Raw genomic sequence first — 27,280 nt, forward strand, 5'->3', positions numbered from 1 at the left:
CACTCAAATATAATGAGGCTTCTTTTCCCTAAGAACCACCCCTAATCCCTTGATTTCTGGGGTTCCATGCTTTGCTAGAGCAGTAGGAGTGCTTACCAATGTCTGGAGTTTTTAAAAGGGGAATTGACCACATAGAGAGAGATTAGGGCACAGGCAGGCAGAACACCTGCTGGGTGGTCAGTACTGCCAAGCTGGCTGAAAGGGCAGCACTGGCAGGAGTGGAGGCCAGGCAGTCCACGAATGCTGACTCCACTCCTTCTGAGATGAACTTCCAATTTGGCCTTTCAGACTCTGACACTGCCAGATTCTCTCTTTATATCCCTTCTGTGCCTTCTCATTCTTACCCGCCCCCCTCACCCTCAAGCTCAGAGAATCTTCTAGCAGGTGCCAGAGGGACTCACAGAATATTTTCTAAGTTCTATCGTTTATGCCCTGAGTTGATTTCAGGGCCATGCTTAGCAAAGAAAGATTACCTTCTTTCTTCTTCTGGGTTCATCTGGAGCCTTCATTCTGTGAGACAAGGAAGCTGACTGCTCCGTCTTTGGGAGAAAGGTCATCATGCACAGAAAACATTGGTTAATATAAAAAATTATGGAACCAGACATAAATTTGCAACTTACATGAAAGGCAGTCCTTTTTAAGCCCCATGAATAGAGATCCTCTGATCTCATATATGATCATGTATAGGTCTATAGTAGTATTTGCCTCTTTATATTTTCCAGATTATGAGGGAAACTGTATCAGGTACTGAATTAACTAATTTGCGACAGGTTAAGGCATGCCAGAGTACATTTACCTTATGAAATGTGAAAATGTACTTCCCATTCCTTCCCCGCTGCCTGGAATATCCTACTTTGACCATATAGGGAAATTCTCCTTAACCTTCAAATTCCAGCTCAATTGTTTAGTGCCTGGCTTTTCCCAAAGGTGGAATTAATTAATGAACTATCCCTGTATCTGCATCCTCATGGGTCTTTATACCTACTTGTATTAAATATTTCAGTTTTTACAAATATGTCTACTTTTCCCATTAATTATGAGACCTCTGAGGGAGGCACTATATATTCTGAGTATCTGTACCTAAAATGTCTACGTTGGTGCCCAGCAAATGGTACGATGCCCAATAAATGCTTAACCAAATTGAATGAAAACGTAGAACTTCCAAATTTGTATCTCAAACCCAGATCTTTATACAGAGCTCTGAACTGCCATCCTCCACATTTTCTCACACTCCACATTCAAAATCGGGTCACTTCCTGACCCCTCCATGCCTAACATCTGGTCCAAACCACCATTGTCTTTCACCTGGATTACTGTTGTAGTCTCTCAAACTCCTACTGGTCCTGTTTTCCTGGGGGATCCAAACTAATACAATATTTACTGATAAAATTAGTAAGATTCTAGAAATAAAGCACACCTACTTTAAAGGATTTTTGAAAACTAACACTGAACTCCCATCCACTAGGTTCTTTCGACAAATGTTGAAGAGCCTGCACCATGACAGATTTGTTCTATGAACGTTAAGATGCCTCAGGGAACAAAACTTACATGGCATGTTCACAAAGACCTTGCCCTCATGGGGCTTACATTCTATTTGGGAGAGACAGTGAACAATAATAAACATAATAAATAGGTAAATCACTGAAGTGCTGCTCAAAGGAAACTATAGTAGGATAAGGATTTCAGGAAAGCCAGGTAACAGGTGGAAGAATGCTGGGAATTCTTTCCTTGCCCAGGACTCAGGGCATATTGTGGAGTTGAGCATGTGATGCTGTGAACACCCTGGAAGAGCACCCTTGACTCTCCCCACCCCTGTCCCTAGCCCCCACCCTCAATTGCCTTGGTTGAGAAGATGGCAGGGGAATCATGAAGGGAAGAAAACAGCTGAGGAATGTATTTATCTTTTCTTTCCTCTACTGAAAGGCAACAGGGGAAAAACTCATGATCTGGAAATTCTTAGCCAAGACTTATGAGGAGGTCCCAGAGCCAGAATTAAAGCTTAAAATCACCATTTATTTTATGAATTTCAAAAAATAGGTATTTTGATTCAGAGCTCTTAAAAACTAAAAGGAATATGATTGCCTGGACTCTCTCTAGTGGACTCAGAACCACCCCCAGAAAAGCTCAGGACCTGGGCAATGCCATCCATGTGCAGCCAGTGGGTGGAAAGGAGCCAAACAAGATAGGTCTCAACAGAGACTCGTGAATGAATGTTCCCCTTTAAATGACTTAAGTGTAAAAATTAAAAAAATTTTTTTTAAATATTTGAGATTATTTTCTCTATCCTCCCACCAAATGCAAAAGCTTGTTTTTAAAAAGCATCTGATAGATGGTCCTCCAGCTTCTATCTGGATAATTATATTGATGAGTAACCCATTAGCTCCCTCGTTGGGAACCGAATTCCATTTTGTGACTGTACCATTTGTTAAGAGTACTTTAGCCAGAATCTGCTATTCTATTATTTATACCTGATTCTATCTCTAGAGCACATAGGGAAAAATTAGAAATTTAAATTTGCTTTTTTTCATGAGACACACTTTCCACATGTCTCACTGTAAGTTACCTCTCCTCCAGGCCAAACACATGCAGGTCTTCCCACTACTTCTCATGTGATGAGGTTTCCAGACCCTACACCATGCTGGACCTCCACCTTAGTATACACTCCAATTCATCAAAATCCTTCATAAATTGCTGTTCACAGTATCAAATTCAATCCCATTATGGTCACCACAAGATAGAGGAGGGCCATGAGCTTCCAACTAGGTGTTCTGGAGTAATGGAAATGGCAGAAGCCTTGAAGTCCAGTAGATGTGGTGGGAGCCCCCAGCTCTGATCCAACTTCCATCTGTTGTCACTCAGCCTACACTCCAAGGAAGTGAATTTAGCAACCTTACCATGACCAGAGCATTTCCATCCCTTCTTTTCTTTCACATTCAATCCTTTCCTACTTTTTATCTTCACATATTACTTTGTTCTTTCCTTCTATCCTCTTTATTTTTAAAAGAGGTGGGACTATAAAAGCAAAAAAAGATGTGAATGAGAAAGGGATCTGAGCAGGTATGAAAAAGTTTTTCATAGCAATTTTTCTAGAAATTAGGCACACAGAGTATTTCCAACTACTAAATAAACTGTCAATCTAGTTTGCTAATCAGACTTCTCCAGGGCATAATGAAAACCCAAGAGGAAGAATACTGAACGCTTTGCATACGAAAGGAACAGACCTGCCTACCACCCATTGTCTACTCGGTGAAACCAGGAAAGGTCAGGTGAGGGGAGGAACTGCTGAACTCCTTGAGGAGAGAGAGGGCTTGCAGGGTAACAGAACTTTACTCAAGGTCACTGGCCCTCTGCAGCACTTGCTGAACCACGTGAAGGCTGAGATGTATTAACCAGAGGAACTCATAATATCTTGGATAAAAGAATTTGAGAGCTAAGTCAAATAGGTCTCAACTGTTGTAGGCAAATAATAAATCAGAATGTCTGTTGAAATTAAATTTGCTTCATAAATTTTTTTCTCATACGTTTTCCTAACACTATAGAGTATTCCAAGCACATTCACAGCAATTATGTCAATTTTTCTTCACAGCAGTCCCATGAAGAAGGTGTGATTATCTTCTATCAGTGAGGAAGCTGGTTAAAGAAGTAAAGCAACTGGACCAAATCATGCAATTAGATAGTTATAGGAGTTGGATGGGAACCCAGAGCCTTTCTGGGTCAAGTCCGTTCTTGGGACTCCTCCGCAGCTTCTCCAGTTATCCACGCCAACCATTTTGTCTATCTTCTGTTTTTAAACCAGCAGACCACAGAAAACTTTAAAAATTTCCCCCAATCTCTCTCTATATATAATATATATTGTTATATATATTATATATTAATTTTTTTAATTATATGGGAAAATTACATTAAATTATTAACTGTGGTTTCCTCTAGGGAGTGAAAAATTTTAGAAAGTGGGAGGGAGTAGGGAGAATGAAAGAACAAGGACTTTTACAGTTTTACACTCTAGTTTTCTTTTTTTCTTAATTGAGGTATAGTTGATTTACAATATTATGTTTTGTGTGTACAACATAGTGATTCACAACTTTTAAAGGTTATACTCCATTTGTAAATAGTTTTCTTTTAAATCAGGGAACATAAAACCTGAATCTGCATAACAAAAACCTCATCTATATCAGAAGTTGAGTATTTATATGATATACTAAAATTCTGTGCTTTATGAAATGCTTGAATGGCATTTCATAATGCCATTCTACTAGCTCCTCTAGTAGATTAAATGTATAATTCACTTTAAAATAATTTGATTCACAAGCAACATTCTAGAAACATGTCCATTGTACAATGTGAGATGAGGTACTACTTCTCATCAATTTATTATATAATTTTTATATATAATAATAGTTTTTTTCTGTCTATATGCCTTATTATCTATTTTATTATTTATTTGCCTTATTTATATCTATCTGTTTAATATTTTCCTAGCCCCCATCTTCTAAAAGAGGATTTGAGGTGCCTTCTGGAGAAATATATAAGCCATAAAGATGCATAAATAAAACAAACGAAAAAATGGGAATGGAAGAAAAATAGGGTATAAAACTAAGATAACAGGCAAGGATAGTTAGCTCTTGAAATGCATATTATAACATCCTGTTCATTTGCTAGAAGTGGGCCACAGTTTTGGCTCTGAGCTTCTTTGTGACCATAAGAAATAAGAAAACATAATCCATTATAAGATGTATACTTTCCATAGGGTGAAAGCCAAGAATTGCTTAGAAGTGCGTCTTCTTCTGAAACCAAAACATACAAGAAATTGTTCCTGAAGGTCATGTACAGGGACTCAACATAGTGGGCTGGATGATGTATTAGTGATGTTGTATACAACGAGACTGAGGGGTATTCTTTCCCTCTGAGAATTCATGTGCAGATACCAAAGTGGTAAAATGCTGCCAGAAATTAGAGGCAATCTCACACTCATCTTTAACTCCTTTTTAACTCAAAGCCATTGGTAAAATTTAGTTGTAAGAACATAAAGTATTTATTTCATAGCGACCACAGAAAGTTTTGGTTCAAAGTTATTTTAATTTAGTAATATCTTAGATTTGAGAATGCTGGTATTTAAAATTGTAATTGCACTCATAGTTCATAAAAATCTGTGGAACTATGTGTCCAAGGGTTTGAGCAAAATCCATCCAGATAAACAAAAAACAAAATGAATAAGATATTTGAGATTTATTTACAATTCTCGGCTTTCATGGGATTACTTGAAATAAAAGATTGACCTAACTACTGCCTTATCTGGAGGTTTATTAGGTTTACCGTAAATACATCGACTGTTTCACTTATGTTTATAACTCACGAAAAAGTTAATAAACATTTTAAACCACATTTGCATACCTGATGCCTGATGGGTGTTGATTCCAAAATGAAAATCATCAAAACGCAACGTAGAGCCTGTTTTTTTCCCCTTTAGAGCACTCTCCAGAAATAAGTTTGCAGAAATAAACAGCATTAGTAACTTTCAGTTATTGAAAGTGGTCATAATAGGATTGGTGGAATCAGCAGCCCAATTTTTGTGGCATGAATCAAGGTCATCAAAGTTTCTCTGATAAAATTCCCCACTGTATTCTCACACTGCTGTACCCCAGATTTGTCTTTCTGGGCATGCAATTTCAGTGTCAAAATCTCTTCTTTTGGTTAAGGCTTCGTTTGTAGAACGGTCTTGTCAAAATTCAAATATTTATTTAAGATGAGCCACAAATTAATTTATGAGAAACTATTTACACATTCACAGGGATGAATTAAGTGGTTATAATTTTTAAAAGTAGTTGCTTAATTTATGGTTTTCCCCAAGAATTCCACATTTTGAAGGAGATTGTGTGCCAAGTATAAGTTCACTTATATTCCGTTTTCATTAATCTCTCTATATAAATACAAAATTGAGCTGCAGATCACTGTGAGATAAAATTGGGTTAACATAGTTTCGCTCAGTGGGCAGGAATTTGGTGTTACATGTTTCCTATCTGGCTTTATTATGGATAATGTATATTTTGCATTAGAAGAAATTGATTATATACAGATATAGATACATCATAATATATGTTTACATATATTCTAGAATTTTAATTTTAAAACATAACATATTTCCATGGTAAAAAAAAATGAACACAAAAGAATATAGAATGAAAATTTATTTGCAACAGATAAGACAGAAGAAAGACTTAATTAACCTATAAAGAGCTCTTAAAAACTGATTTCTAAAAAATAGACAAATTACCCAATAGAAAAATAGACATTTCAAAGATAATTAAGAAGAGACAATTCACAGAAAAATAGAAAAATTAAAATAATTATAAACATATGAAAAGATGCTCACATTTATTCACTGCTAAAAGTGTAAATCAAAACAATAAAAAACTTTTTTTAAATCTATCATACTGGAAAAGATAAAACATTAATAATATGCACTATTAGTTAGGGTGTGGGGACAAAGACATTCTTATTCAATGTCTATTGAGAATGTAAATAGGCAAAATCGATTTTCAGGATCATTTGGCATGTTGATAAAGGTTTAAATACATGTATTCTTTTACCCAGAAATTCAAATTTTAGAGGTATATACTTATAAACTCACAAAGTTTTGCTAAATTATATGAATGAAGGCAATTTAAAAATGATTCTATATTGTTTATCTTTTGACTTCGGTATATTGTTTTGGTAAAATGGTATATTGTTTCTATGAAAAGACATTTAATTTTTAATGGTCATATTTATCCATTTGCTCATCACAGGCTATTATTTATTACCTTACATAGTTAATTCTGCCTTGAGATAAGCCCAAATACCACCACTTTTCATTTGAGGAAACTCAACCAAGAGAGCATTCATTCACTTACTCAGAATGAGAGTAGAGATTTGATCTCAGTTCTAACTGACTTCAAAGCCTATGGTATTTCACCTCATTATACTCAATCTTGAAAAGTTGGAAAGACTGAAACCTTGAAAGTAACTTGGGGATCACCACCACTGTTTTAATTCTTATCAATTTGGGGACCAGCAGATGGGAGAAAGGATTCTTAGCTGCTGATGCATAGTTCTCCTTAGTGTAGTCACTTATTCCACCTCTTAGTTTTTGGTATATAAAATATGCATCCAAATCTTTCTCAAACTTAGAATGTTGGAATAAATAAAATCGCATTTCCATATTTGGAAATTTGTCTCTGAAGGTAATAACGTTTTCAGTGATTTCCAAATGGGGAATTAGCACATCAAAAAGATTGATAAAATAGACAATCAGTAAGGACCTACTGTATAGCACAGGGAACTCTACTCAATATTCTATAATAACCTATATGGGAAAAGAATCTGAAAAAGATTGGATATATGTATATGTATAACTTAACCACTTTTCTGTACAACTGAAACTAACAAAACATTGTAAGTCAACTATACCCCAATATAAAATAAAAATTAAATTAAAAAAAGAGATAACACGTAGAAAGGCAAGTACATAAGGAAAGGCACACTCCCATATAATGGTGGTAATGCATGGTTAGTAATATTTTCAAAAGACAATTTGGCAACATATATAAAAATTTAAATTCTGCATACCCTTTGAACCATCGATTCTACTTCTGGGATTGTCCAACAGTAACATCTACCCGACGAAAAAGACATATGGACAATGATATTTATTCCATATTTAATAGCAATAGAGACAATTTGATGACAAAATACTCCTTAGTATAATCAATTAAATCAAAAGTTTATACAATGGAGTGGGATGCAAATATACAAAGAATGAGATAGACCAGTCTTCACTGATATGGGCTGCTTTTAGTGATCTATTATTAAATAAAAATAGTTGCAGAAAACTAAAGTATGAACCAACTTTTGTAAAAATGCATAGCAAAAGATCTGGGTTACCCCTAGAGACGGGATATGGGAAAGGGCAAGTGGGGAAAGGTGAATATTCACTCTGTATTTCATATAGTATTGTGTACTGTTTGAATTTTCTAGTGGGTTTAAAACTTTCACAAATTGAGTCTTTATATAGTTTTCATTTTTTAGATTCTTTTTCAGTGAGCAAAGACAACTTCTGTAATTTTTTAAAAAGCAATGATTTTTTATAAAGGTGAAAGTTATACAACTGCTTTGGTTTAAGAAACAGGTAGTAGAGCCAAACTAAGTCAACTACTTTGACTCAGACTAAGGTTGAAAACTGTCTTCCATTAACAACACAAAGCAATAGATTAGAGAGTTTTACTTTCAATAAGAATTGTTTACATTAAAATTTGGTGAGAGAGTAGCACTGACATATATACACCACCAAATGTAAAACAGATAGCTAGTGGGAAGCAGCTCCATAGCACAGGGAGATCAGCTCGGTGCTTTGTGACCACCTAGAGGGTTGGGATAGGGAGGGTGGGAGGGAGACACAGGAGGGAGGGGATATGGGGATATATGTATACATATAGCTAATTCGCTTTGTTATACAGCAGAAACTAACACAACATTGTAAAGCAATTACACTCCAATAAAGATGTAAAAAAAAAAAAAGGAAAAAAATTGGCATCGTTATTAACCCAATTTTCTTTAGAGGTCTTAAAACCATTCAAGCAAAAATGACTCACAGAGAATGATGGTTATGTTAAAAATCCCCATAAGGCCTCCCTTCCCATAGGCTTAATAGACACCCAACTTATTTGTATATTCTGAAGAAAGGAAGAGCTCACAGTGGGATAAGGCTGGTCACTCATTCCAGCTCCCACTATAATCAGTTTCTTTTATTTCTTCTGAATGCTGGCACTCCATCTCTGTGCCCAGCATATTATGGTCTCAGCACAAGTCAGGGAGGAGACGTGCATTCTTTCCTGGGGAGGAGTTGTTAGACTTCTTGGCACATCCTAGGTTAAGGTTGGATTATGCTATCATGAAAAAGAGTTTAGCTCAGGAGGTAATCTGTACTTTGTTAATTTATCTGACCGCAGAATTTACTAAGGAAAAACTCTGTAATTCTTGCTCCCTGGTGGATTTCAAAGAAGACACGATAGCTTTTCTTCTTGAATGCTCTGCATATGATGTGCTTTATGATACATTTCTACCCAAATAAAAGGTTTTAGTTAGAAGCTAGAGATGATACTTTTAAAAATAGAAATTCTAAATATGCCAGAAAAGAGGCTGGTTTGGTCAGGCCTGGGGATGGTGTTAGTGTAGTTTAGATTTAGAAGTTATGAAATTGGTGGAAACACTTCTGGGTCATTGCAGTGAGAGGTTTAGCAGTGTTGCACAGAGCAAAGCCTAACAGACTATGGTTTCTTTCTTCTCAGATTCAATCCTTACAGTTACTTTTCTTCCAAAAACCCAGGGACATAAAACCTACTCCACTGTCTTGCTGCCCTATCTTCCCAGTGTAGAACAACAGAGGCAGCTCAGAAACAGTAGTGCTGTGGAGGATCTTTTTTTTTTTGAATTATATTTTATTTATTTTTTTATACAGCAGGTTCTTATTAGTTATCCATTTTATACATATTAGTGTATATATGTCAATCCCAATCTCCCAATTCATCACACCACCCCCTCCCCACCACTTTTCCCCCCTGGTGTCCATACGTTTGTTCTCTGCATCTGTGTCTCTACTTCTGTCCTGCAAACCAGTTCATCTGTACCATTTTTCTAGGTTCCACATATATGCGTTAATATACTTATTTGTTTTCCTCTTTGATTTACTTCAATCTGTATGACAGTCTCTAGATCCATCCACGTCTCTACAAATGATCCAATTTCATTCCTTTTTATGGCTAATATTCCATTGCACATATGTACCACATCTTCTTAATCCATTCATCTGATGATGGGCATTTAGGTTGCTTCCATGTCCTGGCTATTGTAAATAGTGCTGCAATGAACATTGGGGTGCATGTGTCTTTTTGAATTATGGTTTTCTCCAGGTATATGCCCAGTAATCGGATTGCTGGGTCATATGGTAATTCTATTTTTAGTTTTTTAAGGAACCTCCATACTGTTCTTCATAGTGGCTGTGTCAATTTACATTCCCAACCAACAGTGCAAGAGGGCTCCTTTTTCTCCACACCCTCTCCAGCATTTGTTGTTTGTAGATTTTCTGATGATGCCCATTCTAGCCGGTGTGAGGTGATACCACATTACAGTTTTGATTTGCATTTCTCTAATAATTAGTGATGTTGAGCAGCTTTTCCTGTGTTTCTTGGCCACCTGCATGTCTTCTTTGGAGAAATGTCTATTTAGGTCTTCTGCCCATTTTTCAACTGGGTTGTTTGTTTTTTTAATATTGAGCTGAATGAGCTGTTTATGTATTTTGGAGATTAATCCTTTGTCTGATGATTCATTTGCAAATATTTTCTCCCATTCTGAGGACTGTCTTTTTGTTTTGTTTGTAGTTTACTTTGCTGTGCAAAAACTTGTAAGTTTCATTAGATCCCATTTGTTTATTTTTGTTTTTATTTCCATTACTCTAGGAGGTGGGTCAAAAAAGATCTTGTTGTAATTTACGTCAAAGAGTGTTTTTCCTATGTTTTCCTCGAAGAGTTTTATAGTGTTCGGTCTTACATTTAGGTCTCTAATCCATTTTGAGTTTATTTTTGTGTATAGTGTTAGGGAGTGTTCTAATTTCATTCTTTTAAATGTAGCTGTCCAGTTCTCCCAGCATGACTTATTGAAGAGATTGTCATTTCTCCATTGTATATACTTGCCTCCTTTGTCATAGATTAATTGACCATAGGTGCATGGGTTTATCTCTGGGTTTTCTATCCTGTTCCATTGATCTATATTTCTGTTTTTGTGCCAGTACCATATTGTCTTGATTACTGTAGCTTTGTAGTATAGTCTGAAGTCCAGAAGCCTGATTCCTCCAGCTCCGTTTTTTTCCCTCAAGATTGCTTTGGCTATTCGGGGTCTTTTGTGTGTCCATATAAATTTTAAGACTTTTTTCTTCCAGTTCTGTAAAAAATGCCATTGGTAATTTGATAGGGATTGCATTGAATCTGTAGATTGCTTTGGGTAGTACAGTCATTTTCACAATATTGATTCTTCCAATCCAAGAACATGGTATATCTCTCCATCTGTTTGTATCATCCTTAATTTCTTTCATCAGTGTCTTATAGTTTTCTGCATACAGGTCTTTTGTCTCCCTAGGTAGGTTTATTCCTAGGTATTTTATTCTTTTTTTTGCAATGTTAAATGGGAGTGTCTCCTTAATTTCTCTTTCAGATTTTTCACCATTAGTGTATAGAAATGCAAGAGTTTTCTGTGCATTAATTTTGTATCCTGCAACCTTACCAGACTCATTGATTAGCTCTAGTAGTTTTCTGGTAGCATCTTTAGTATTTTCTATGTATAGTATCATGTCATCTGCAAACAGTGACAGTTTTACTTCTTCTTTTCCAATTTGCATTCCTTTTATTTCCTTTTCTTCTCTGATTGCCATGGCTAAGACTTCCAAAACTATGTTGAATAATAGTGGCAACAGTGGACATCCTTGTCTTGTTCCTGATCTTAGAGGAAATGCTTTCAGTTTTTCACCATTGAGAATGATGTTTGCTGTGGGTTTGTCGTATATGGCCTTTATTATGTTGAGGTAGGTTCCCTCTATGCCCACTGTCTGGAGAGTTTTTATCATAAATGAGTGTTGAATTTTATCAAAATCTTTTCCTTCATCTGTTGAGATGATCATGTGGTTTTTCTTCCTCAATTTGTTAATATGGTGTATCACATTGATTGATTTGCATATACTGAAGAATCCTTGCATCCCTGGGAGAAATCCCACTTGATCATGGTGTATGATCCTTTTAATGTGTTGTTGGATTCTGTTTGCTAGTATTTTGTTGAGGATTTTTGCATCTATATTCATCAGTGATATTGGTCTGTAATTTTCTTTTTTGTAGTATCTTTGTCTGATTTTGGTATCAGGGTGATGGTGGCCTCATAGAATGAGTTTGGGAGTGTTCCTTTCTCTGAAATTTTTTGCAAGAGTTTAAGAAGGATGGGTGTTAGCTCTTCTCTAAATGTTTGATAGAATTCACTTGTGAAGCTATCTGGTGCTAGAGTTTTGTTTGTTGGAAGGTTTTTAATCACAGTTTCAATTTCATTACTTGTGATTGGTCTGTTCATATTTTCTATTTCTTCCTGGTTCAGTCTTGGAAGATTATACCTTTCTAAGGATTTGTCCATTTCTTCCAGGTTGTCTGTTTTATTGACATAGAGTTGCTTGTAATAGTCTCTTAGGATGCTTTGTACTTCTGTGGTGTCTGTTGTAACTTCTAGTTTTTCATTTCTAATTTTAATGATTTGAGTCCTATCCCTCTTTTTCTTGATGAGTCTGGCTAATGGTTTATCAATTTTTTTGATCTACTCAAAGAACCAGCTTTTAGTTTTATTGATCTCTGCTATTGTTTTCTTTGTTTCTATTTTATTTATTTCTGCTCTGATCTTTAGGATTTCTTTCCTTTTACTAATTTTGGGTTTTGTTTGTTCTTCTTTTTCTAGTTCTTTTAGATGTAAGGTTGGATTTTTTATTTAAGATGTTTGTTGTTTCTTGAGGTAGGATTGTATTGCTATATACTTCCCTCTTAGAACTATTTTTGCTGCATCCATAGGTTTTGGATTGTCATGTTTTCATTGTCATTTGTCTGTAGGTATTTTTTGATTTCTTCTTTGATTTCATCGGTGATCTCTTTGTTATTTAGTAACATATTGTTTAGTCTCCATGAGTTTGTGTTTTTTACGTTTTTTTCCCTGTAATTGATTTCTAATCTCATAGTGTTGTGGTCAGAAAAGGTACTTGATAGGTTTTCAATTTTCTTAAATTTACTGAGGCTTGATTTGTGACCCAAGATGTGATCTATCATGGAGAATGTGCCATGTGCACTTGAGAAGAAAGTGTAATCTGCCGTTTTTGATGGAATGTCCTATAAATATCAATTAAATCTATCTGCTCTATTGTGTCATTTAAAACTTGTGTTTCCTTATTAATTTTCTGTTTGGATGATCTGTCCATTGGTGTAAGTGAGGTGTTAAAGTCCCCCACTATTACTGTGTTACTGTCGATTTCCTCTTTTATAGCTGTTAGCAGTTGCCTTATGTATTGAGGTGCTCCTATGTTGGGTGCATGTATATTTATAATTGTTATATTTTCTTCTTAGATTGACCCCTTGATCATTATGTAGTGTCCTTCCTTGGCTCTTGTAACATTCTTTATTTTAAAGTCTATTTTATCTGATATGAGTATTGCTACTCCAGCTTTCTTTTGATTTCCATTTGCATGGAATATCTTTTTCCATCCCCTCACTTTCATTCTGTATGTGTCCCTAGGTCTGAAGTGGGTCTCTTGTAGACAGCATATATATGGGTCTTGTTTTTGTATCCATTCAGCCAGTCTATGTCTTTTGGTTGGAGCATTTAATCCATTCACTTTTAAGGTAATTATCAATATATATGTTCCTATTACCATTTTCTTAATTGCTTTGTGTTTGTTTCTGTAGGTCCTTTTCTTCTCTTGTGTTTCTCACTTAGAAAAGCTCCCTCAGCATTTGTTGTAGAGCTGGTATGATGGTGCTGAATTCTCTCAGCTTTTGCTTGTCTGTAAAGCTTTTGATTTCTCCATCGAATCTGAATGAGATCCTTGCCGGGTAGAGTAATCTTGGTTGTAGGTTCTTCCCTTTCATCACTTTAAATATATCATGCCACTCCCTTCTGGCTTGTAGACTTTTTGCTGAGGAATCAGCTATTAACCTTATGGGAGTTCCTTTGTATGTTATTTGTTGTTTTTCCCTTGCTGCTTTCAATAATTTTTCTTTGTCTTTAATTTTTGTCAATTTGATTACTATGCGTCTTGGCATGTTTCTCCTTGGGTTTATCCTGTATGGGGTTCTCTGCACTTCCTGGACTTGGATGGCTATTTCCTTTCCCATGTTAGGGAAGTTTTTGACTATAATTGCTTCAGATATCTTCTTGGGTCCTTTCTCTCACTCTTCTCCTTCTGGGACCCCTATAATGCGAATGTTGTGGTGTTTAATATTGTTCCAGAGGTCTCTTCGGATTTCTTCATTTCTTTCCATTCTTTTTTCTTTAATCTGTTCTGCAGCAGTGAATTCCCTCATTCTGTCTTCCAGGTCACTTATCCGTTCTTCTGCCTCAGTTATTCTGCTATTGATTCCTTCTAGTGTATTTTTAATTTCAGTTATTGTATTGTTTATCTCTGTTTGTTCTTTAATTTTTCTAGGTCTTTGTTAAACATTTCTTTCATCTTCTCAATGTTTGCCTCCATTCTTTTTCAGAGGTCCAGGATCATCTTCACTATCATTATTCTGAATTCTTTTTCTGGAAGATTGCCTATTGCCACTTTGTTTAGTTGTTTTTCTGGGGTTTTATCTTGTTCCTTCATCTGGTACATAGCCCTCTGCCTTTTCATCTTGTCTATGTTTCTGTGAATGTGGTTTTTGTTCCACAGGCTTCAGGATTGTAGTTCTTCTTGCTTCTGCTGTCTGCCCTCTGTTGGATTAGGTTATCTAAGAGGCTTGTGTAAGTTTCCTGATGAGAGTGATGACTGCTGGTGGGTAGACCTGGTTGTTGCTCTGGTGGGCAGAGCTGAGTAAAACTTTAATCCACTTGTCTGCTAATGGGTGGGGCTGGGCTCCCTCCCTGTTGGTTGTTTGGCCTGAGGCGACCCAAGACTGAAGCCTACCTGGGATCTTTGGTGGGGCTAATGGTGGACTCTGGGAGGGATCACGCCAAGGAGTGCTTCCCAGAACTTCTGCGGCCAGTGTCCTTGTCCTCACGGTGAGACAGAGTCAGCCCCCACCTCTTCAGGAAACCCTCCAACACTAGCAGGTAGGTCTGGTTCCGTCCCCTATGGGGTCACTGCTCCTCCCCCTGGGTCCCAATGTACACACTACTTTGTGTGTGCCCTCCAAGAGTGGAGTGTCTGTTTCCCCCAGTCCTGTCAAAGTCCTGTAATCAAATCCTGCTAGCCTTCAAGGTCTGATTCTCTAGGAATTCCTCCTCCCATTGCCGGATCCCCAGGTTGGGAAGCCTGACATGGGGATCAGAACCTTCACTCCAGTAGATGGACTTCTGTGTATAAGTGTTCTCCAGTTTGTGAGTCACCCACCCAGCAGTTATGGGATTTGATTTTACTGTGATTGCACCCCTCCTACCATCTCATTGTGGTTTCTCCTTTGTCTTTGGATGTGGGGTATCTTTTTTGGTGAGTTCCAGTGTCTTCCTGTTGGTGATTGTTCAGCAGTTAGTTGTGATTCCAGTGCTCTTGCAAGAGCGAGTAAGAGCACGTCCTTCCACTGCGCCATCTTGAACCAATCTCCTCTCGCTGTGAAGGATCTTATATGTGAAATCATCATTCCCACATAACAATGACTGTCGAAGAAGGAAGAAAATTTTTTAGGTTTTTTGAAATAAAGAAGAGTCATTAAGCTATTGAAAGTGTACAAAGTCAGAATTAATGAAAGAACAGTTGAGACTGATAATTTTCTAGTATACTGGTAGTATGGTCAATTATTTGATGGAAAAGCCATTTCAACCTAGAATTGCATGAAACTCAGATAAAAGAAACCTGAGCCATAAAATAGCTAAGAAGGAAACCTGAACTTACCACAGAAGCAATTGCTTAAACCATGCAAGGCCAAAGGTTTTACCAGTGCTTATGTACAGAACCTGGAGGTTAATGGAAGTTAATACCTGAACCCCAGCTATTATCTCTATTTCATTCTATATAATGTCATATATAGTAAAATGCATATAATTCTTGTTTCAATCATTCTTATCTAACCCTCCTGTCTTTTTAAGGAACCCATTTGAAGAACCCTTGTGGATATTATTTTAGGAAGGCATCTGTGGCAGTCATGGAAATGCTCAGATCTCCCTTCCAGAGAACTTTGTGCAAGTCTGGGGTTGGCAGACAACCTCCAGAGGCCCAACCTTTGGATCCGCCATAATGTTCATTCCAAGGCCGCACTTTCTTCAGGCTTCACCCAGCCAGTGACTGGCTACTAGGGCTGGGACATTTCTGCTCACACCAGACTATTCTAAAGGGCAGTCTCTGCTTTGTGGCTCCCCATCGACCTGATTGATGCAGTGTCAGAGCTGTAGTATAGTCTGAAGCTCTTCCTATTCAATACATCATCATCCTTCCCTCCTTCTCTCTTTACACAGGTGCTAGACCTTCATCACAGTCTGATGCTTTCCTTGCCTATTCTTCTCCCTCTCCCCTACATCTTTCACAGGTGTCTCCTCCAAAAAGTCCTTCAACCATCTAATTCCATCTTGCCTTCAGCTTCTTAGATAACTTGAGATGATACAGCATTTGAATTAAGTGGACCCCCAACTTGCAATAGAGATAAAAGTTCTTTTAACTTTTAAGTACATTTTTAAAGAACTTGTAGGCACTGCTTAAAATCTTGTTCCAACAAGAGTCATTGCTGTCTGAATGTGCTTTAGATTACTTACTTACAAGGAGGCCTTGAGCAAGATGCCCCTTATCTGAACAGTGGAGCTATTACTGTTTACAATGCTGTGAGAGAATCTTCAGGGTCTTGGCTTTCTCTCTGACCCAAGTACAATTTGCTTTTCAGCCAAAAAGAGTTACTTCGATGCCAGTTGGCCATCACTGTTGACTGGCATCTCACTGGCTATACTTTGCAAAAATATGTTTGATGATCAGGTTCAGAGTTCTTACATGCAGATCAACCACTGGATCCATCAGATTCTAAAGAATAAGAGTATCATATAGAATTTTTCTCACATTTGTCTCTGCTTAAAACAATAACTTATTCCTTGAGGATGTCAAAATCTGATTTTAATATGATCAGATTCAGATTCAATTAATGAAAAAGGATAAATCAAGAGGACGAGTTTACTTACATTTTTCAGCCATGTATGTATGTATCTGTAATATGTTCATTTTCCCTGCAGATGGGTATGTAAGATCATCCACTTTCTCACTTACACAGACCTCCTTCAAAGTGTCTTGGTTTTACACAGGGACTTTGGGTGCATAAGTGCCCTGGGTTCATTATAATACCTTGCGCAACTAGTGAGATTCATGAATATAATTTAAATAGTATGAAGAATTTCTTGATAAAACTCCAGTCAAATTTAATTTTTAAGCCATTTAGAGCAGATTATTTTCACTATGTATTACAATACCATCAGGAATTTGAGCATAGTGGATTTATATATTTCCTGTGTTATTATTTTCCATGTGCAATGACCTATTAAATTGATTACCTCACATAATTCACATTACAACCCTATGTGTTATGTTATTTATTATCTCTAATTTAAGATATGCAAGCTGGGTTTTAGAAAGGATGAGTAATTTGCTCAAGGTTATATAGCTAGCTAAGAGTTTAGAAGGGATTTTAGTGTGTGTTAGTCTGACCCCATGTCTGTACTTTTATGTACACATGGTACATCTTTCCTAAATGTCCTACATAATAGAAGATGGGGGCCATGCTACACAATAATGTATCATTGGGCAAGACTTTTAACTTCTCCAGGAGAATTTATAAAACAAGCAGGGTGAGTTGGCCTCGAGCCCTAGACCCTCTCTGGGGTTCCTTCCTGCAGTAACATTCTTTTACTCTATAGCTAATCTGGATAAGCTCCTACTAAAACACAGTCTGAAAAAATTCATATGCAGTGTAGGGTGCAAGCCTCTGCACATGCTGATCGGGTATGCCAAGTCTTCTGAAACATTCTTAAATGTCTATTACTCCCTCTAGCTTAAAATAGAGTATGTATGGCAATAAAAGAAAAATGTCGTTTATAGCTTTGATGAATGGGTGTCCTGTGCTCCTGTTGGGGAGTATATCTAAGTTTAAAACCATGATTAAATCTCAAAACCAAGATATCATATTTTAAAACAAATGGATAGCTGTAAACTATATATAAAAATGCAATGGAATTCACCCAAATCTTAAAAAAAAAAAGGCTTATATCCTACAAAATTTAAATTAGTGTTCCTTATTGTAAATTCTAATTCAAGTAATAGTATTTGGGTGATAGGTCTCTGATTTCCTCCACTGCATTCATCCTAAAGTTTCTAGTCTGATAATGCTAGCAATCTATAATAATGATAATATCTGAGATAAAGGTATTTGGATCTAGAAATGGTCACTTCAAAAGCATTCACAAATCAGTGAATCATCCAAATGGAAAGTCTCCTATGTGCAGCATAATATAAATTATTTGTTCTCTTTGAAGGATTGGCATCTCATACTTATCCTGAGGTTGAAAATATACAATTTCCATGTAAAATACACAATTTCATGTTTGCATTAGCAAATTGATGCCATGTGAGCAGAGTATTGTTGTATAGGCCAGGTGGCACTATGATACAATCATACAATTTCCTCCTCAGAGGTCTCTTCAGTTTTATTCATTTATTCCTATAGTTGTTTACTACAGGGAGACTTGAATGGATTTTCTGGCATTTTGGACTATAATAGAATGTTGTTGAATAACTTGATCATCCCCCACTTGTTATTATCAGACAAAAAATAGGACATTGAAAAGTGAAGTTAATATTTAAATAGTCAAAGCACTGAGAGTACCCAAAAACACTGAGCCCAGATTTAGTTTATAAAATTTCTCTTCTCATGTGTTCTCTCCCCATCTGTTATTCCTTTCTTATCATCCAATTCAAGTTCAAGCCAAAATTTTGCCCAATGGATCTGCCATTGAATGTTTATTATTTCTTTAAAAATTAAATTTAGCATCATATTGAAAACATGTTGAATGATCAAAACGAATTGTGTAAAGCTCAGTCTTTCCTTCTTATTTTTTCCACAGTGGCAGCTGGAATAGAGGTGCTTTCATGCTCTTTAAGAACATTGCTCCTTCTTGCTATGGATGCACTAAGCCAGACCTGAAAATATCATTTTCTTTTCTTTTCCCCATGAGAGGAAATAACCCAGATTTTAATTTGGCAAATGTGCTTATGAAACAAAACTGAGATATCTCAGTTTATGTGGATGGTCTCCTTTTGATACACCATCACCAAAATGAAGCAGAGAAACCTAGGTTTTCGTTTTTTTTTTTTCCCCCGGTTGAAACAAAGAATTAAAAGGCAACAGAAGAAACAAACTCCTATCTTGCCAGAAACACACATATCCACCCCGTCCCTGGAGGTGCCGCATGACTGATATGGCTCTTGTTAAACAGTAACTAATAGCAAAATGGCAAGCGGCTAAAAGGAAATTGGCTTAACACTTCTCAACCCCAAAGTGAAGTGTTGTAATGAAAGGGAAGCACAGAGAACAGGTGTAACTCAATGTCTTGATGTTAAGTCATAAAGAGAACTGTCAGGGTTTGAGTTTTGTGAGCAATGAGTTCAGGCATGCCCGTATTTTTCTGGGTGAATAATGCTTAAGTTTGTAGCTGTTTAATTTTCTGACTAATGCTACTATCCTACCCATCTGAGCCCATTCAGAATGACTTACCAATTACATAACAGGGCATAACATTTCAGATGATTATTTCATATCTCTCCTCTCCTCTCAAACCTCCAACTCCTCTTCTCCATCCTCTCTTTTAGCTGTGACCTTGCTTCTTAGTTCACCAAGAAAATTGAAGTAATCAGAGGAAAGCTACCACAGACCCATCCTCCACCACTGCTGCCACCACACCTACCCACCTTCCAGCATCTGTCCACGTACACCTGTCATGATCAATCAATTTCCCACTCCTACTAAAGCCAGACTCCCTTCTTGTGCACAAGATTCCATGTCACCTCACTCAGGACATTGCTGTCTCCCTTCTCTCCTGCTATTAATTTTTGCTCTCTCCTAATTCATTCCTGACATATAGTCACAATTATTATATTAAGGAGAAAAACTGTTCTTGAGTCCAATTCCCCTCCCAGCTGTCATCCATTATTTGTAATTGACTCAAACTGGAAACAACCCAAACCCATACCAGCATGTTAATGAATACACAAATTGTGGTATATCCATACAATGGAATATTAACAACAAAAAGATTGAACTACTGACACATACAACAACATAGATAACTCTCAGAATGATTACATAAGCAGTGAAAGAAGCCAGGCCAAAAAGTGCATACTTCATGATTCCATGTTTAGAAAAATTTAGAAAATGAAAACTAATCTATTGTGGCAGAAAGCATATCAGTGGTTTTCTGTGGATGGGGGGAAGGATGACCGGTGAGAGGAAGGGATAACAAAATGACATGAGAAATCTTTTGATAATATTGGATATTTTCATTATCTTGATTCTGTTGATGGCTCCACAAGTGTACACATATTTCAAAACTTATTAAACTGTATACTTTAAATATGTGTAGTTTATTATTTATCGATTATACCTCAACAAAGCTGCTAAAGAAACTGGAAACATCAGAATGTATCACATAGTAAGTTTAAACTTTGTTTCCTGAAAATTTTGTTTCATTGAGTGTGTGTGTGTATGCAGCACTTGTATTTTCATATCAATTATTTCTCACTTTAAAAAACTATTTTCTAATTAATTAATTTCTGTCCTTAGGTATGTTTTTTGCACTCCCCTTCTGCTTCTCCTCCTCCTCCTAAATTCTGGAATTAAGTGCATAATTCATTTTTTTCTCTTGTTTTTAAGAATAAAATAATTTAAGGCTATAAATTTATTGGGGACTTCTCATATATTATTTTAATGTAGTGTTTTCAGAGTCATTAGCTTGTTCTGGGCTTCTTTTTGACCCAAACAAAGAATAATTAAGAGAGCTTTTAAAACTATCTTTTATTGAAGCTTAATTTCTAATTTTATTGCATTGTGCTCAGAGAATATGCCCTGATCAGCTTCTTCTAATTAGAATGAAATATTCTGGGAAAGAGTATATTAAAGTGGTTAGGAGGAAGCTCTGAGTCACACACGCTGGAGTTAGAATTCTGTTTTTCCCACTACAATAGTGATCTTGGGGACACAGATTAGATAAGTTCTTTAAGCTTCAGCTTCTGCCTCTTTAAATAGGTTTAATAATGTCTATCTCATTGTATTATTGTGGGGATTAAATGAGATGATAGATGCCAAAAAACCCTTGGCATGGTGGCTGGCCTGAAATGGAACTAAACTCATATTAGCTAACTAGTATTAATATTGTCAATTCTTTTTTTGACTAAGAAATAATGTTTACTCTAATATGTATTCTCAAATTACAGCATTTAATCTAATTTATAGAACATCTTTAGTACTTATATTGTTTAAATCAGCTATGTCATTTTTTCTTTGTATTTCAAAGTGGTCTGCTTAAGTCTCCCACTAAAGTATTTTTTCAAGGACTTCTCTTTTCCAATCACTTCTTTGTATATTTCAATGACCTGATATTTGCTCCACAAAGTTTCATGGTTATAATCTCTTCTTTGGGATACCTTGAATCAATATAAAGTGTTGACCTTTCTCCACTTAATCCAGTCCTTTTAGGCTTGAATTCTAGGTTGTTTCTTATAATAAAATGGTCACTGTTTTTTGCTTATTTTTTTACACTTACCTAAAGATATCTTTTTAATTTAAATCTTTATGTTACACTTTTAAGCCTTTCTTTTCAAAGACCATAAGATGGAATCTGACAAATCCATTAGTCTTTGTTTTTCAATAGTGTCAACCCAGTTTTGCTTAGGATTATGTATGTCTTTCTGCATTAGTTCTTCTTAGAGGTTATTTTTTACTCTGGTATTTGATTATGTTTTGTTTTTTCTTTTTACTTAATTGACTTCGAAGATACACTCTTCGGAATTATTTTTATTAGAAAACTTAGATCTATTTTTCTGTGATTATGAATACTATACTAAGAATGAAATGGTTTCCAATAGCACATTTGTAAAATAATTTTCCTCTTTTCTTCCTCTCTCGATTTCTCAGTTTTATTGACATCATCTATTAGTCAAATTGAGAATCTATTTAATAAGATTCTTATGTTTTACAAGTTTATTTTTAATATTTGCATTGGAGTTTTTGAACATTTAGAAATGACTTATTGATATTTTTAAAGTCTCTGGTTTGTGAGTTTTAATGTTTATCCACAGTTCATTTATTTTCCTCATTCTTGAGTTCTTTATTTAGTTTCCTCTCTTGGATAGTTCTAGCATATTTTTAAGTAATGTTTTAAGGGATGGTATCTGGATAGCATATTTTTTAAAGCTCTTGCATTTCTGTTCTTTGATGAGTATTTTGACCATAGACTCAAATCTTTCTTCAGTTCAGGAAATATTTTACTTTCCTGTTGTTTCTTTGATCACAGACTTTGCACAGTATGCTCTATACTTTTCTTCTTGAATTCCCATTAAACTCACTTTGTTCTATTTTCAATCTATGTGCTGTGTAGTCTCCATTTGCCCTTCAGCTCCATTTGTCCCTCAGCCCTTCTCTGTCCTACTATGTGTCTCAGAAAGCCAACCTCTATAGACTGCATTGTCCAGTTTCTCTTGCTCCCTGGTCTAGCTATCAAAAGGAACCGGTAAAAGATCAGAAGGAATGAGGAGTGGGGGTTGGTGGTGGTGTATTTACTCACACTGTTCCCTTTCTACCAGGCCTCAGCTGGGACAGAGGCTGCATTCCTCTACCAAATGTCACAGCTTCTGTTGGGCAGCACCTCTCCATTGGTTAATGGAGGAGAAAGATAAAAATGTAATATAAAAATGTATAAATTAAATAATTACAATTTGGAATATTTTCTATGAGTCAATAAATGGGGTGTTATGGTACAGAGTACCCTGAGGAGGCTACTTAGAGTCTGGGCAAGGAAACCTTCCCTCTGGAAATAACACTTAAGCTAAAAGATGAGCAGGTATGAAGAGCTGAAGAGAGAACGGTACACACAGAAGGAATTGTAAAGCAAAAAGCTTTTGGTGTTCTGGGAATAATAAAAAAGTCCAGTGTGACTGGAGCATAGTGAGAAAGGACAGCCATGGAATTAGATGAAGATGAAGAAGACAAGCCATTAAAGTGTAAAGGAAAGCTATTTGAAAGTTTGTTAGCAGAGAGAAATGTATGTTTTTAAAGGATTGTTTTGAAGGCTGTACGAAGGGTGAATTGTTGCAAAAGTGAAAATGGACAGTACAGGTAGTTGGCTGTTGTAGGAGTCCATGAGAGCGATGCTAAGGATGAAGATGGTACCAGCTGATTATTCCTTTCTCCTTTTAGCATTTTGCAGCTCTAAGATTTTTCACTCTTGTGTCTTTCATTCCAATCGAGAATTCAAACAGCTGAAAATACATTAAAAAACATTCAAAGAGTGCCTCTCGTTCCAGTGCCACTTTTTCAGCTGTTTGATCTTAGGAAATTTTCGCTTGCCTCAACTTCAGTGCCAGATTTGCTTCTACCTGAAAGTAGAACATAAGGGCTCTTTTGGTTCATGTGCTGTTTGGTTCATATACCTTCAAAAACTGTCAGCAGTCGAAGGGTCTGTCTGTATTTCTTTTCTTTCTTTGCCTCAGCCATCTTGACTGTCCTAAGCAGAACTGACTTACCTTAATTTCCATGTATATCCCACTTAAAAAATATGCAAGATTCAGACTGTACTTACAGTTAACCCTGCTGGTCTTTCACAGAGGCTGTGCCTTCTAATCAAGGTTATTCCTTATCACCATATGGTGGCAGACCATGAAGAAAGTAGATGGTGAGTCTCCAAAGTCCTTTGATGGCAGGGTCTTCTCTTGCATTTCTTTCATACCCTTCAAAGTGCAGGGCTGAACCCAGAGTTGGTCACGGGCCTGGTGTGAGATCAGTGAGTGAGTGGACCTCTCAGAGTTACGCTTACAAGGTCTCTATGCAGCAAATTGTAGCAGTGACGCTTTTCATCTAATGGCAGACTTGATGTTCAATAGCTTCCTCTAAATCTTTTAAACCTACTTCAGGTTTAATGGGCAAATAAACCTCCTCCCTCTTCTTTTCCACCCCAAGGCAAGGCATGATTCCTTGGTTTGCTCAGTTCATGGTGAGCCTACTGCCTTCTCTAAGGGGATTTGTTCTTCATTTCATTCAAGCAGGGTCCCAATTCTACTTGGCAATAATCCCCAAATGCTTTGCATATGTTTTCCCATAAGGACTGGGAGAGACAAACAAATTTAGGGACAGCCACATCTATCCTAAAGTATAATGTGGAAAGTATGCATATTAAACTTAATCATGGGCCTAGCTTATATATTACGACTACAAAAAATTAGTTTTAGTTCATGTATCCAATACCTAAGTGAAGCAAATGTGGCCCAGGAAAAAAATGTAAGCTGAATAAAAATCAGACAGTTGTTCTTAGAACACCTGCCTTCTATTTTCTCTCTGTTTGACCTGAGAAGGAATTGATATTAAAGGAAAGACCTAAGCAGAGTTTATCTGCTATAGGAGGACACTTATGGCCTCCTGGGCTTTGTCTGCATGGAAGTGCCTGAGTCAGTTTTGGCCGAGTCAAGGCAATTGTCTAGGGAAATGCCTCAGTTGTCAAAAGAGTTGAAATGACTGGATGTCTGTTCTACAGTGCAGTCATTTTGATTTTCTATTATCAAGCTGAATAAATTTCTAAAAAAGATTAACCAATGAAACACAAGCATGACCTAATAATAAAATCTGTGGAGCTATTAGTTCTAAGTGTTTGGATGGAAACTAGAGGAATCCACAAGAAACACTCTGTCCTTGGGTGTCTTATTCCCTAGAGGGTGGGAACTGTGACTTGCTTCTTTTTTTCTTTTTAATTAATTAATTTATTTGTTTTTATATTTGGCTGTGTTGGGTCTTTATCGCTGTGCACGGGCTTTCTCTAAGTGAGGCGAGTGGGGGCTACTCTTCGCTGTGGTGCATGGGCTTCTCATTGTCCTGGCTTCTCTTGTTGTGGAGCAGGGCTCTAGACATGCGGGCTGCAGTAGTTGTGGCTCGTGGGCTCAGTAGTTGTGGCTCACAAGCTCTAGAGCGCAGGCTCAGTAGTTGTGGCACCCAGGTTTAGTTGCTCTGGGGCATGTGGAATCTTCCCGGACCAGGGCTTGAACCCATGTCCCCTGCACTGGCAGGCAGATTCCCAACCAATGCACCACCAGGGAAGCCCTGTGACTTGCTTCTAACCAACAAAATACAACAGATAATCACAAAACCAAAAGAAAGAGATGGAAGGAAAGGAGCTGACCGAAAAAATTTGGGGGAACAGTGTTTTGACTGAAAAAAATTTGGGGGAACAGTGTTTTGACTGAACACTGTAAGTCTAAAGATAAGTGTATACAAACATTTCACTATAGGTGGAAATTTTATTTCTCACAAGGATATGGGTGGGAATTCTGAAACTACTTTTTTTTTATACTACAGTTGATAATTAAGTGTATATGTTATGGATAATAAGAGCCAGGTTTCTCACTTTCAGAGAAAGAAGTTACAAATGAGGAGAGGAAGAAAGTAGAACAAACCCTATAGAGGTGGATTGGTGTCAGAGGCATCAAAATGGACTCATGTTTGTTTTTAAATATATATACAGATAAATAAGTAAATAAATAAATGAGTTAATATATTAGCTTTATCCACTGAGAGTGAATAGAATAGTGATATCCCAGTAGCAATGAGCACAGCTAACACCCAGAACTTATTTTCTAAATGTCATTCTCCAATAAAAGCAACCAGAACACCTTGGAAAACTGGTTTAGTCCAGGACTGAGTGAGGGAAAACACAAGATTAGCTTAAGCATCTTGTGGTGTCAGAAATAAATGAAGCGCGCACACACACACACACACACATGCAAAAGAATTGTGGCATATCAAAAGGGCACAGTTTTAGAATTCTAAAAAAGTTCCCAATGGGCAAATTTAGAACAGCTTGAGTAAAAAAACATTATAACCCAAAGAATAAAATAAATAAAATAAAATATATATCCATGAGTTCATACTAATATATATATATAAATAAATAAATGACCTAGAAGTGACAACTCTTCCTTACAGAAGAAATACAATTAATACATGTAAAAGGAATGAAGGAAATAAAAAAAATCACCATTAGAATATCATACTAAGAATTGCTGTTGGCAAGTCCATTATGTTTGCTTAAGTCTATTGGCTAAAGTTTAATCAAAACAGGATTTTTGTCCAAAATGTCTAATTTACAAATCCTTTAGTCACCAAATGCATTCATCAATTAACACTTCTGATCAAGTATAACACTAATTAAAATAAAATTAAGACAACATGCCAAAAAACATAATAGTTGATTAAATTTCTAATTTAATACTCCTATACAATTCCACTGTATTTTAAAAACCATCTGTTTTATTATAATTCCCTTTTTAAACACAAGAATGTTATAGTGATAAATGTTAAAACAAGGATTTTCTAATATGAAATGAATCTAAAATAATCATACCCTACTTTTAACATTATTTGAGAAGAAAATAAATTCTACCTCTGCATTGTGCTTAGTTGTTATTTCTAATTTTTCTTTCTTAGTCCCATGGAGCTTCTTTCTGAGATCAGCAGTAATATCCAAGTGTGTTTCACTTTTAACCATTTGTTTTATATCAGATTAGGCATTCTTCAACCTATAAAATGAGATCAAAATAAAATTCTTATTAAGTAAAAAAAAAAACCCAGGTTTTTTGCAGAATCTCAAAATATCTCTTTCAAAATATTTAGTAACTACAAAGGAAAATTACTATTTTGTAAGTTACCACCTTAGTCAGATGATCAAGCTTAACATCCCCAGTATTAATAGCTATCATGATCCCTGATAAGAAACCCTGAGAAGGGCACATCACCCCTATGGTAGCCTTCCCAATTATACATAGCCTCAAGGTAATTATAAGAAACATTAGACAAACCCAAGTTGAGGAATATTCTTCAAATGAATTGACCAGTACTCTTCAAAGGTGTCAAGGTCATGCAACATAAGAGAAGACTAAGGAACTGTCATAGATTGGAGGAGACCAGGAGACATTACATCTAAATCAGGAGTGGGCAAACTTTTTTGTAAAGAGACAGATAGTAAACATTTTAGGCTTTGTAGGCCATATAGTCTTTGTTACATCTATTTATCACCATCATTTTAGTGTAAAAGTAGACAGCGATAATAAGGAAGTAAATGATCATGGCTGTATTCCAATAAAGACTTTATTTACAAAACCAGAAAGTGGGCCAGATTTGGCCTGTGGGGCTGGAGTTTTGCTGATTTAAGTATAATTTAGGATCCCACGGTATAGACAAAGGAGAGTCAATGGAAAAAAATAAAACAACTGGTAAAATCTGAATTAGCTCTGTTTATTAGTTAATCGTAC

General features: G+C 36.3%; 1 long non-coding RNA gene across 1 annotated transcript; it reads right to left on the minus strand.

Moving 5' to 3' along the window:
- Positions 1-11,572: 11,572 nt before the first annotated feature.
- LOC309804792 lies at positions 11,573-26,555 on the minus strand. Its single transcript, XR_014294163.1, has 3 exons — positions 26,413-26,555; positions 23,566-23,752; positions 11,573-15,402 (listed from the first exon to the last, which is right to left on the minus strand). It is a non-coding gene; the product is annotated as an uncharacterized lncRNA (long non-coding RNA).
- Positions 26,556-27,280: the final 725 nt, after the last annotated feature.

The sequence above is a fragment of the Mesoplodon mirus genome, assembly GCF_964341445.2.
Source record: "Mesoplodon mirus genome assembly, chromosome: 5".
NCBI lineage: Eukaryota > Metazoa > Chordata > Mammalia > Artiodactyla > Ziphiidae > Mesoplodon > Mesoplodon mirus.